At 45.7% G+C, this 12942-nt stretch overlaps 1 protein-coding gene across 1 annotated transcript in view; it reads right to left on the reverse strand.

Moving 5' to 3' along the window:
• LOC140915161 (uncharacterized) overlaps nt 1-11579 on the reverse strand; it is a 185010-nt gene extending 173431 nt beyond the window's left edge. Inside the window, exon 1 of the mRNA XM_073354739.1 lies at nt 8785-11579. The gene's annotated coding sequence lies outside the window, so the exon portion shown is untranslated. The remainder of the gene's footprint in view (nt 1-8784) is intronic.
• Between the last annotated feature and the right edge of the window lie 1363 nt (nt 11580-12942).

A 12942-nucleotide genomic window follows, 5' to 3' on the forward strand; every position in this document is an offset into this window, starting at 1 on the left:
CACCTAGCACACGGGGGTTGTGGGCTATGACTTGTGCTCCTACGCAATCCCACAATACAAATAATACATGACAGTACCAGCAATCATCCTTTTGAGAAAACTTTGACCGTTAGAGGATTTCTTTCCACCCTCAAATATTCCCCAACATATTGGGTCAAATTGTGCTCTCAATTGCAGTGTTTCCATCCAGTGTAACTCCACGGATTAGAAGAGTTTCATATGCTCAAATAAATTGGTTAGTCTCTAAGGTGCCACAAGTCCTCCTTTTCTTTTTGTGAATACAGACTAACACGGCTGCTACTCTGAAACCTATCATCATAGCTGTCAGCAGAATTTGGCTCGTTGGTTGTAATTTTCCTTCACCTTCATTAGGCACAATACCATGTCCATTAAACAACTGATTTATTGGGTCCTTTGAGTCCCATGATGTACAGGGTGTGTGCGTGTCTATAAAATACATTTCTGGAGATTTGGGGCTCTTATAAATGTCTGTCTTGATCTGTAGCACCAGAGACAGTATACTGCCAGATTTCCCATGTAACTCTATCAATGCACCTCACACCTGATATGCAACAGCTCCTGCAATTCCAGTCTTGGCTCCCCATGAAACTGTCCAATAGCCTCAATCTTGACATGCATGTGACATCCCCAAGAGACTATGATGGACTGAGTGAAGACAAACTGACAAACTCATTTCACTAGTGACAAGAAATCCAATCTTGAAGTCAGGTCTCCAGAGGAAAAGGCTAGTATATTCAAGTCTTACTATCCTGTAACAGATCTCTTTTAGTAAAGCCAGGATGCTTCCTGGTGCAAGTTCCAAGAGTGTCTCTGGTACAATTCCTAACAGTTGCTGCTGAGCATTAGTCATAAACCTTATCAGGTGATAGACTGTTTGTTCTCCACAAATAAAATAACAAGTGGAGTGGAGATTGCAGCAATGACAATCTGTAAAAGCTTTGCAGTGTTCAAGGTCTTTAGGATCAGTGGAAATTTTCAGTCTTAGAAGCTGAACAGCCCTTCACGTCTCCTCCAGAGAACCTATGGGTCTATCTACGTAAAATAAAATAAAATAAAATAAAATAAACCCTTTTAATCAATACATTAATTAAAATAAACCCTTTACGTGCAGAATCAGCAGCATCAGGTATGAGGAATGGGCCTGTAGAATCAGACCAGTGAAACAGGATTTTTTTTGCAAATCCAGTTGAGACTCTAAAGTATCTCTGAGCAGCTGTAGCTTTGTCTTTTTCCCCCCTCCCTTCCCCTCTTCACATGTTTTCCAGGCATGGTAACTGGAAGAGGGGCTTTCATCTTCATTAGGAGCCATACATTTCTGCTGTCTCATCAGACTCTTTTTGCCACCAGCGCACATTTGTCTGCAATAAGAAAAATAGCTTCCCAGATAATTAGTCTGCTAAAGAATTTTTCTGTGCTCCTTTCAGGGGCTGCTAAAACTTGCATAGAGGATAAACTATTGTAAAAAAAAATATTTGGCATCAGGCCTCCCTCCACCTGCCCCCCCTTTTTTTCCTCACCAGGAGAGGGGATAGATCCCTTTACATGCATGCATATGCTTCTGACAGCTTTTGCAGCTTGTGCTGCCTGAAGACCGCATTAAGACCCCCTGCTCAGAGGACATTGTTCCTGGTAGGAAATACTTCCTTTAAACAAAATACATGTATAACCCTTATGGACCAAGTGCAAACCAAGGCCCTGATGTCTCCCTGGGGCAGCAGAGTACCGGAAACAAAAGCTCTGAGAGATGGGAACTGCCCCATTCGTCTCAATGGGGCAGTGTCTCTAAAATCTTGAAGATGGCAGAGTAAATGTGGACATTAACTATTTCACTGCTGATCATTTTAGCAGAATCAATCAACCACTGTGTTATCTCACACGCAATCCCAACCTGCCTCCCATGGTATGTCTACACTGCATCTGACAGCGAGCCCCCTAGTCTGGGTCCGCACACTTGTGCTAGCATGCTCAAAATAGCTAGGTAGACATTGTGACTTGGGCTGGAGCTCAGGCGCTCAAGCCAGGTGTGGCCTCTAGGCTGAGCTGCAACCCCTACCCAGCCAGTTTTAGTGCGTTTAGCATGAGCTCTGCTAGCATGAGGCTGTGGTCTCGGGCTGGGAAGCTCACTCCCAGAGGCAGTGTAGACATACTCCCTGCATACTAGGCCCCCCAAGCGTCCCTTGCTGAGCTGCTAAAACCTCCAACTTCCCCCTTAATAATGTCTTCAATGCAGTTCTGTGTGGTTGATACAAAATCCTGGGGGAAGAGTAAAAAAAATGTCATTTTCCATCAAAGTACATAACATAGGGGCTGACTGTGTGATTCACTGTAACATTTAATGCATTACAACCCCTCTACTTATTAATTTAAATGGCATGGCCCCGAGATTTCCAGTCTGCTACATCAGGCAGCTACAGAATCTAAGGGACCTTGCTGCAGTATTTAGGTCCAGCATGACACAGAGTACTGCTAAATTACAATGGGATCATTAGAGAATTATTTAATTCCTTGACACTAATAATTAATCAAATCTTCAAGCCCAATGTTTATTCTGCAATGACTAATTGTGCTCTGGCAAACTAGTTTCTGGACTTCATACCTTTGTTCCTGATAAATAAGGAAATGGGAGTCTATATTCCTGAGTTCTATTCCCAGCTGTGCCACCTACTTGCTGGGCAGGATAATTTGCCTCCCTGTGCCTCAGTTTACCCATTTGTGAAATTGAGATAATACTTATCTGCTTCACTGGTGTGAGAGGGACGTGGGTTCTAGTTATACTGGTGTAAATCAGGGATAGCACTATTAAATAGAGTTTCATTAGTATAAAACTCAGGTAAATTAAATTAGGTATCGATAGGTACCTAATAGATAGATAAAAGCATTAAAACATCCTGGATCTACCACCAAAGAAATTGAATGATCACAGTTACACTTTATCATTGCTGCTGTACAGTAAACTCAGATTTTCTTTTCGCTCCTTTTACACTGGAAGAGAGTAGATCTCGGCCAGCAAATAAAATCTCAGTTTCAAGCAAATCTGAAACTATCTTGCATGATATAGTGACACATATTAAAGAAAAAACACAAAGCAATCAAGCAGCAGTGTCATAAATGTACAGGCAACTGAGCACAGTATCACTCCCCAATTCTACCCCTTCTAACCTCCCCCGCAACCCCGGTTCTCCCCTTTTCCACCCCCCACAAATGTTTGTCTCCAGATCAGTGGGAAAGTTAATTAGAACAATGGAGTTTCTGATGATAGAAGATGCCATCTTGATATGATTCTGAGTCCTCTCTGTGCTTCTGGTGAATTATAAATGACAGTGTCAGAAGAGAAGGACACCGTCAGTGACAGTTTGTCAGTCATGCTCACCGTGTGTATGGTTTTTGGATGAGTAGCTTTTTCTCCTCATCTCTTCAGTTCACACCATTTGCTATGTCTTCCCTCCCCTCTCTCCCTGTTCCTTTGCCTTTCATTTGTATCCAGTGACTAAACAGTGAGACGGAGGACAATCCTTTTGTATGTATTTTGTGACTTGTGCACCATAATGGACAGATTTGGACATGGCTGGTGAGTTAAACCTCTGAATGCACCTTTAAGATGTGATAACCCATGATACCAAGCACACACAACATCTCTGGATTCTACTGGAGCAGGTGCAGGAGTGTGATGTCATTTGTGTGTGTTGTCATTTGCCTCCAGACAGACAAGCAAAAAGGGAATCTGACACTGATATGTTTATCACCAAGAGGAGAGTTTATTCTTCCTTCCTTCAATCCATACATCCATCACTGATAAGACAGGTAGGCTGGAGCTAGATCTACATGTTTTGAATTACAGAAGACTACCAAGGTTCACTATTGTGTTAGATCCCCTTGCTAGCCTGGGAGCACAATGGAACAGCATCATCATGGCCTCAGCCCCCTCAGTGTATGGTGACTCCTGGAGGGCAGGATTATTGTGTGGAATGCTAGCTGGCCAGGAACTCAAGTGCCAGCAGAATGACTACATTGTCAGTTTCTTGCTTTCCTCCCACTCATTTAGTAAAGCAAATAGGTGGAGGATGAGGTTAAGAAGCTTTAGGGAAGGGGATGATAAAAACAAGGTGAACCTGATTCTGTAGTGACCTTCCTTAGTGTAAGGGGACTGTTGCCTCCTTACTAACATTCAGTGGGGGTGTTTTGGTTGGCTAGCTCCCAGTACTAAAAAGGGGGCAGGGTTCATGGGGAATCAGGACCCTGAGACTGACAGCCCCCAGGAACAATGGGGAGAGGCCAGTGCTCCAGGTCAGCCTGAATGACAGGGCGGGCAGGCTAATCAGGGAGTCAGGAGGCCAGGGAGGTCCCGTCCTCTGTGTGAGCTGGAATTGCCTGGGTCAGACAGAGTGGGGCCAAGCTAAGGAGAAAGCAGGGACCCAAGCTAAGCTGGGGAACAGAGCTTTGCGGGATCCAGAGGGACCAGAAAAGCAGACCAGAGAGAGCAGACCCTGTCCTGGGAGCAGAGCTGCATCAACCAGAGCCAGAAGGGCCAGAAAAGCAACCCAGGAAGCAGGTCAGTGCTGGGAGCAGAGTCACAGAAGCAGCCTGCAGAGCAGACCTGTCCTGGGAGCAGAGCTGCAGCAACCAGAGCCAGAGGGGCCAAAGAAGCAGCCCAGGGAGCTGGAGGCAGAGCAGCAGTGCAGAGACAGAGTGGTGGAGCTGGGGCTGGAGCAGTCCGGAGCTGGGTTCGGTGAGCAGCTGAGGAGACCGAGGGGGACTCTGGGCAGCAGGCCCAGCACAGGGAGACACCTCAGCCAAGAGGCTCTGCAGGCCAGGCTTGGATCATAACCCCGACAGGGCGGGGGCGACACTAGGAAGAAGGGTCCTACCACTTAGAGCCTGAGAGCGTGTGGCCACCACCAGAGCAAGTGTCCAACCCACAGCATCCCTGCAGCAAAGCCACGGCCTGAGGAGGAGGCCTGGGACTTACAAGGAACAGACTGTGAACTGCCCGGACATTCCAGAGACACTGTTTGTGATGTTCCCTGCCACAGAGCGGGTTGATGTGTTTCCTTTAATCTTTCCCATTTTTCCTTATTCTTTTTAAATTTAATTGTTGATAACTTGCCTTTGCTTTAACTTGTATGTAATGGTCAGTGGGTCAGAGAAGTGCCCGGTGCAGAGAGAGTACCCCAGAGTGGGGACACCCTAGCCCCTGTCGTAGGTGACCACAGCAGGGTTGGGGGTCGAGCCCCTCAGGAATCCTAGGCCCAGCCTTGCTGGGGTTACGAGGACTCTGCCAGACAGGAGAGTGGAAGGGGAGTCCTCAAGGGCAGGGAGGCCACTGGGTAAAGGAAGTGAGAGCGAGGACTTAGATCCTTTCACTAGCCCACTTCACCGAAGTGCAGAAGCCAGGAAAGTTCCCCATAAAAGCAGGACTATTCCCCCGCTTACATTAGCCATGAAGATGCATCTACATGAAGTACAATTTCCATGAGACATCCGATCAGGGATGCAATATGATGCATCTAGGAGAGGAAGTAGAAATACTTTGGATCTGCTAAGAAAGAGAATCCTGAGAGAGGTTTCTGCAAAGAATCGCAGCAGGGAGCCTCAGCCAGCAAAGAAGGAAACATTTGCCCTTGTGATGCCAAACATTGGACTAGATCCTACAAGCTGCTCTGTACATGCAGAATCTTATGCTTAGGCATAGTCCTGTGGAAGTCAATAGAGCTGGGAGCAGGTATCTAAGCATATGGAACAGTCTGCAGGATTGGAGCCAGGGAATATACTTCTTCTGGGGAGCTATGCTGGGTTTGAATGCAGTACTTGGAGCCCTGAGACTTGACTTGGAGTCAGGACAGGAATTCAGACTTTTAATTTGACAGGTGCCAAATTAAATGAACGGTTATAAAAAACAGTAATAAAAAAAGAAGCCAAATATTTGTGTTCTAAATGCGGGTGAACCAGCCCATGACCATGCCTGGAGCAAAGGGGCGCGGAGATTATTGGTTGTTAACTCAAGTCCTATTGAAGTTCATGTTTTAAATGGCTATGCAGCTGCTAAATAAAAACTGAAATTGATTTCTATGCCAATGTCAAGGTCATGTTTCTGCAGTATTATGGAATGCATTAAGCGTTCAATCTGTGTTCTTCAACTTACGAAAAATATAAACGTAGTTTATATTAAATAAACCTCTTCCAGGATCGCTCCCTCGCTCACTTTATCTCACTTGCCCTCGATAGTTAATAGAAAATGCATTTTAATACTGCTGGCATTTTTTCTGCATTTTCTCTTCACCAGGTGGAAACCCTCATTGTCCGGGGATGGGGGGGGGGTGTCTAATTCTCTTCTTGCTCACAAACTGGTGTAACTCCATTGACCTCACTCTAGTTAGTCCTCACTGCTGCATCACTGAAGATTAATACAGCATATCTGCCCCTGGTGAGAGCCCCCTGGCCATCCCCATCCACCTCCGCTTCATTCAAGTCTGGAGGAGCAACAAATTCCCTGAGGATGCAGAAGATTTGGAGAGTAGAGTTCCCAACCCTCGTGAGCTAAGCTTCTTCTGATCCAGCCTTGAAACACTTGTGTTACAGCTTCCAAACTTCCACTCAGGAGCAGCCCTAGGCCCTCGCTGAATTGCCAGCCAGGGTGGAAAGTGTTTTCAGTGCCCCTGTCAGATGGCCTAAAACCTCCAAAAATGTCAATGGCCAATCAGTGGAGCAAAATTATCTGGCCAATCAGAGTGGAGCAAAAAAAATAAACATACGGGGGGAAAAAGCCCAGCAGCACAGTGGTATAGCAGCCTCTTGGAAATTGGTGTCCACATCAACTGCCCTGCTTGCCTGCCCTAGAACCAGTTCTGCTTCCATGGGTATTGAATTAGATATTAAATATAAGTCATGTTACACCTCTATCTTTCTTCCCTGCACCCCTGTCAGAGCATGGTGAATGCCCCCTTCCAGCCATTCACTAGGACTGCTATGAGGGGAATCCAAACCACTAATACTCTGGATTCCTGGGTGTTTTAAGCTCCCTGAATGGAGTCCAGCCATAGCCCAAACCTTGAAGACCCTAAGCACAGTCTCAGGGTGCAGACCTTCTACCTGGCGCCCCCTCTAAGAGCTGGAATGTGCTGTCCAGATGCCTAGCTGCTCTGGGTGCAGTGGTGACCCCTCAGAGTTCCCCATACTTAAACACACCTTGTCCTAGAACTCCACCTCCAGGTGTGAAGTATAATTCTCAGGGGCATGCAACAATTGTAAAGCAGTTAGCATACAGAGAGACATTTTGCACAGAATCTAACACAGCTATGCTCTTTCATACTTAATCATGTAAAGTATGGGATAGTACAAAACAATGAGCACTGTGCACAGGTCCCTGCCTCATTTTCCTCACTGTCTAGCTCAGCCTTCCCTTGGGAATCCTTAGGGACCAGGCAGGGAGAGTGTCCCCCTCCTCATGAGGTCTTACACATTGGGTTGGTTCTGCCTCATGGACTGGAGGAAAATGGGTCCTGAGCAGTCCAGCCTCTGCCCTTTTCAAATGTTCAGGCTCCCCTCCCTTGCCACCCTTGCCAGCTTCCCCACATGAGCACAGACCCCTGCCAGGTAACTTCATTGCCAAGGCAACCTCTCCTTGTTAAACTAGCTTTGGGTAAGGACCAGTCTTTTGTCTCGAGTAACTAGATTTCCAACAATTGGGTACTTAAAGTCAACCACACTCTACTATCAGTCTGTATCTCTCCATGTTAGGACTTCAGTAACTGTTACAACCTACTTCTGCTGATAATATAAAGGATGAGAACAAAGGCTATGTGACTAACTCACGAAGATGTGAAGGAACTCCTTAGAAATGTTCTGCCTGGTGCATGTCATTTTCATTTCATATTTCACCTATCAAAATAAGGGCCTAGATGCTACTGCAAAATCCCCAGCCCATCTCTAGCTTTCTTCAGCAGTCTACAGCAGTTCTACAGAGCCAGGGATCTAAGGAGCAGGATTTGGCTTTCAAAAGACCAGACTAGACCAGAACCGCAGATCTGATCACCCCATAGTTTTGGAGATATTGAGGTCCAGATCCAGATCTAAACATTGTGTCTCTACCCTGCTCTAACCCTTTACCCATAGGTCATTTCAAATTAAACTTTATGTCTTTCAGTAACAGTTCAACCCTGAAAGGTGCCAAGGTACTCTGGGCTTCATCCAGCAGAGCACTGAAGTAGGTGCTTAGATTTAAACAACCAGTTGACCATAGTGCTTTGCTGGATTGGTCCCAGAATGCTCAGCACTCTGCAGAATCGCCCTAAATGTGCATACAGCACCTAGCACAATAGGGGCCCCAAGCTGGGTGGAGCCTCTAGAAGCTACAGTTACACAAATACTTAAAAATATAAAATACTCATCATAATAACCTCAATTATTAGGTTCTCTGAACATAAAAACTGCCATACTGGGTCAGACCAATGGTCCATTTAGCCCAGTATCCTGTCTTTGATAGTGGCCACTATCAGAACTTCAGAGGGAGTGTACAAAACAGGGCAATTGCAGGGATCCACCCCATCTTCCCCTCCCATTTTCTGGCAATCATAGATTTAGGATCAGGGGGTAGCCGTGTTAGTCTGTATCCACAAAAACAACAAGGAGTCTGGTGGCACCTTAAAGACTAACAGATTTATTTGAGCATAAGCTTTTGTGGGTAAAAACCTCACTTCTTCAGATGCATAGAGTGAAAGTTACAGATGCAGACATAAATATACTGACACATGGAAAGAAGGGAGTTACCTCACAAGTGGAGAACCAGTCTTGACAGGGCCAATTTGATCAGGGTGGATGTAGTCCACTCCCAACAATAGATGAGGAGGTGTCAATTCCAGGAGAGGCAAAGCTGCTTCTGTAATGAGCCAGCCACTCCCAGTCCCTATTCAAGCCCAAATTAATGGTGTTAAATTTGCAAATTAATTTTAGTTCTGCTGTTTCTCTTTGAAGTCTGTTTCTGAAGTTTTTTTGTTCAAGTATAGCTACTTTCAAATCTGTTACAGAATGTCCAGGAAGATTGAAGTGTTCTCCCACTGGCTTTTGTGTGTTACCGTTCCTGATGTCCGATTTGTGTCCATTTATTCTTTTACGTAGGGACTGTCCGGTTTGGCCAATGTACATGGCAGAGGGGCATTGCTGGCACATGATGGCAAATATAACATTAGTAGACATGCAGGTGAATGAGCCTCTGATGATGTGGCTGATGTGGTTGGGTCCACTGATGATGTCACTGGAGTAGATATGGGGACAGAGGACACAATGAGGTTTGCTACAGGGATTGGTTTCTGGGTTAGTGTTTCTGTTGTGTGGTGTGTAGTTGCTGGTGAGTATTTGCTTCAGGTTGGGGGCTGTCTGTAAGCGAGGACTGGCCTGTCTCCCAAGGACTGTGAGAGTGAGGGATCGTTTTCCAGGATAGGTTGTAGATCGCTGATAATGTGCTGGAGAGGTTTTAGCTGGGGGCTGTACGTGATGGCCAGTGGTGTTCTGTTATTTTCCTTGTGGGGCCTGTCCTGTAGTAGGTGATTTCTGGGTACCTGTCTCGCTCTGTCAATCTGTTTCCTCACTTCCCCAGGTGAGTATTGTAGTTTTAAGAATGCTTGATAAAGACCTTGTAGGTGTTTGTCTCTGTCTGAGGGATTGGAGCAAATTCGGTTGTATCTTAGGGCTTGGCTGTAGACAATGGATCGTGTGATGTGTCCTGGATGGAAGCTGGAGGCATGTAGGTAAGTATAGCAGTTAATAGGTTTCCGGTATAGGGTGGTGTTTTATGTGACCATCATTTATTTGCACTGTAGTGTCCAGGAAGTGGATCTCTTGTGTGGACTGGTCCAGGCTGAGGTTGATGGTAGGGTGGAAATTGTTGAAATCCAGGTGGAATTCTTCAAGGGCCTCCTTCCCGTGGGTCCATATGACGAAGATGTCATCAATGTAGTGCAAGTAGAGGAGGGGTGCTAGGGGACGAGAGCTGAGGAAGCGTTGCTCTAAGTCAGCCATAAAGATGTTGGCATACTGTGGGGCCATGTGGGTACCCACAGCAGTGCCACTGACTTGAAGGTATAAGTTGTCCCCAAATCTGAAATGGTTGTGGGTGAGGACAAAGTCACAAAGCTCAGCCACCAGGTGTGCTGTGGCCTCATCAAGTATACTCTTCTTGACCGCTTGTAGTCCATCCTCATGTGGAATATTGATATAAAGAGCTTCTACAACCATGGTGGCCAGGATGGTGTTTTCAGAAAGATCACCAATGCATTGTAGTTTTCTCAGAAAGTCAGTGGTGTCTTGAAGATAGTTAAGAGTGCTGGTAGCGTAGGGTCTGAGGAGAGAGTCCAAATAGCCAGATAATCCTGCTGTAAGAGTGCTGATGCCTGAGATGATGGTGTGTCCAGGGTTTCCAGGTTTATGGATCTTGGGTAGCAGATAGAATACTCCTGGTCAGGGCTCCAGGGGTGTGTCCTTGTAGATTTGTTCCCATGCTGTAGCAGGGAGTTTCTTGAGCAGATGGTACCAGGAGTTTCTTTTGGTACTCCTCAGTGGGGTCGGAGGATAGGTGGCCTGTAGAATGTGGGGTTGGAGAGTTGCCTGACAGCCTCCTATTCATAATCCGACCTGTTCATTATGACTATAGCACCTCCTTTGTCAGCCCCTTTGATTATAATGTCAGAGTTGTTTCTGAGGCTGTGGATGGCGTTGCGATCCGTACGACTGAGGTTATGGGGCAAGTGATGCTGTTTGTTCACAATTTCAGCCTGTGCACATTTGCAGAAGCACTCTATGTGGAAGTCCAGTCTGTCATTTCAACCGTCAGGCGGAGTCCACGCAGAATTCTTCTTCTTGTAGTGTTGGTAGGAGGGTTCCTGTGGGTCAGTGCACTGTTCAGTCGTGTGTTGAAAATATTCCTTAAGTCGGAGATGACAAAAGTAGGCTTTCAGATCACCACAGAACTCTATCATAGGTTTAGGGTCATCCTGAGCATGAGGTGTGTCCCTGACCATCCTGGTTAATACAACTTATGGACCTATCCTCCATGAGTTCATCTAGTTCTTTAATGAACCCACTTATACTTTTGGCTCTCACACCATCCCATGGCAATGAGTTCCACAGGTTGACTGTGCATTGTGTGAAAAAGTACATCCTCTTCTTTGTATTAAACCTGCTGGAGTCATTTCATCAGGTTACCCTTGATTTTTGTATTGCAAAGCAACAACTCCGAGCATTAACACTGCTAGATGCTTCTTGGACTAACCCTGCATTTCATGTAACATATAATATGCTTATTGCCAGAAAAAAAATCTTTCTTTACCTCATTTATATTCCAGTAAATTCCAATAGATTCGCTTCTGCTCATCTTCTGCTCTTTGCTCTCTCTGGGCTGGTTGTGGGCAGCATGTCCAGATCTTCCAGCACTGGGCTGTCATGGTTCTTCCTAACTGATACACATATTGAAGTCTGAAAGGAGGCTGCATATTGGTAAGAGATTATACAGTGAAATACTCCCCTTTCTCCTAGCTCCAGCTTACAACATTTTTAATGCACAGGGCTTCAGCTGAGCCCTCTGGTGAATCAGTCATTCTGTAAAACTGGCACCTCAGCCTTGCGTATATATTTGTCCCTCTATGACTTCCCTGGCATATTTATACAGTTTACTAGTCAAAACGAGTTTCATGCTACACTAAGCCCAGCAGGGTCAACACCTAACCTATGAAAATCAAGCTGTCACTTTTCTCTCTGCTTCATACATCATCATCAACCAAAGCCAGATAATGGGAAGCAGGTTTTGATCCTGGAATGATTATTGTTGCTGCTTCCTGAAGATGGAGCATAAATGGGCTGAAAGCAGGGAAACATGCACTTTTTCTGAGGTTTGACTCCTCAGGGCTGGGGAATGGGAAGAATTGTGTTGTGCCTTATAAACGTGGTATACACACAATGTGGGCAAGGCAGTGGCGTGTGTGTCTCTATGGCAGATGCAGCTGTGGTCTGAGGAGGTTAAACAAAAGCAAAGCACAGAGGGAAGAGAAGGTTTTGCATTCCAGGAACCATGTCAGTGTGAGCAAGGAAACTGATGTGCACACAGAACAAGGGTCAGAAGAGGAATCAGCCAGACTAGCATTCCGTGGCATTCCAACATCCCTCTGAAATATCTTTTGCACTTCTTTTGAGAATAGACAAGCTGATTTGTATAAAATAAGAAAAGGTTTAATCTTTGCCTAATGCTCCACCAGGCCCCAGCCCCCCTCAATGAACCTTCACTGCAAAGTTGAAATGAACCCCATCTGAAATGTAGCCCAAACTCCAACCAACACCAAACTTGTTTGAAGAAGTTTTCCTAGCTTGGTGAAAATGTCTTTCATTTGTGCACTTCCTGGCTGCAGCCAGAAATGGAACAAGAATCAGAAAACCATGCGAAAAGCTAATCAGGTGGTATCTCTGGATCTGTGTTACAGATCTGTGGCCACTGTAATTGACAGTGAGTGTGGGCCGTCTCTCTGATGGAAAAACACAAGCACCTAAAACTGACACTGAAGTAGAAACTCTATTAGGTTTAGTAGCAATTGATCTGACATCCTCTGAGGGCATCCAGCTACTGCAGGGGACAGCTTTTGAATACTTCTAACATGTCAACTACTAGTAAAAAGAAGTGATTTCACATCTATACAAGGCACCATTACCAGGCGAAGGAAGTTCTGATGAGTTCCAGGTATGCATCCAAATTCTGTATTGGAACCAAACTTCCTAACCTTTCAAGGTTTGTGCAGAACCACCGTTCTGCCTGCTGGGCCTTTTCAACATCTCTCCCATTCACATGAGTTGTATAGGTACTCGATCTAAACCAGCTGGCAGCAGCCTCCAAGGGATCACCCAGCAGCTGAGAAGTCATGGAGTACACTGGTACTTTGGCCACAC

Source organism: Lepidochelys kempii, chromosome 7 (genome assembly GCF_965140265.1).
Source record: "Lepidochelys kempii isolate rLepKem1 chromosome 7, rLepKem1.hap2, whole genome shotgun sequence".
Lineage (NCBI taxonomy): Eukaryota > Metazoa > Chordata > Testudines > Cheloniidae > Lepidochelys > Lepidochelys kempii.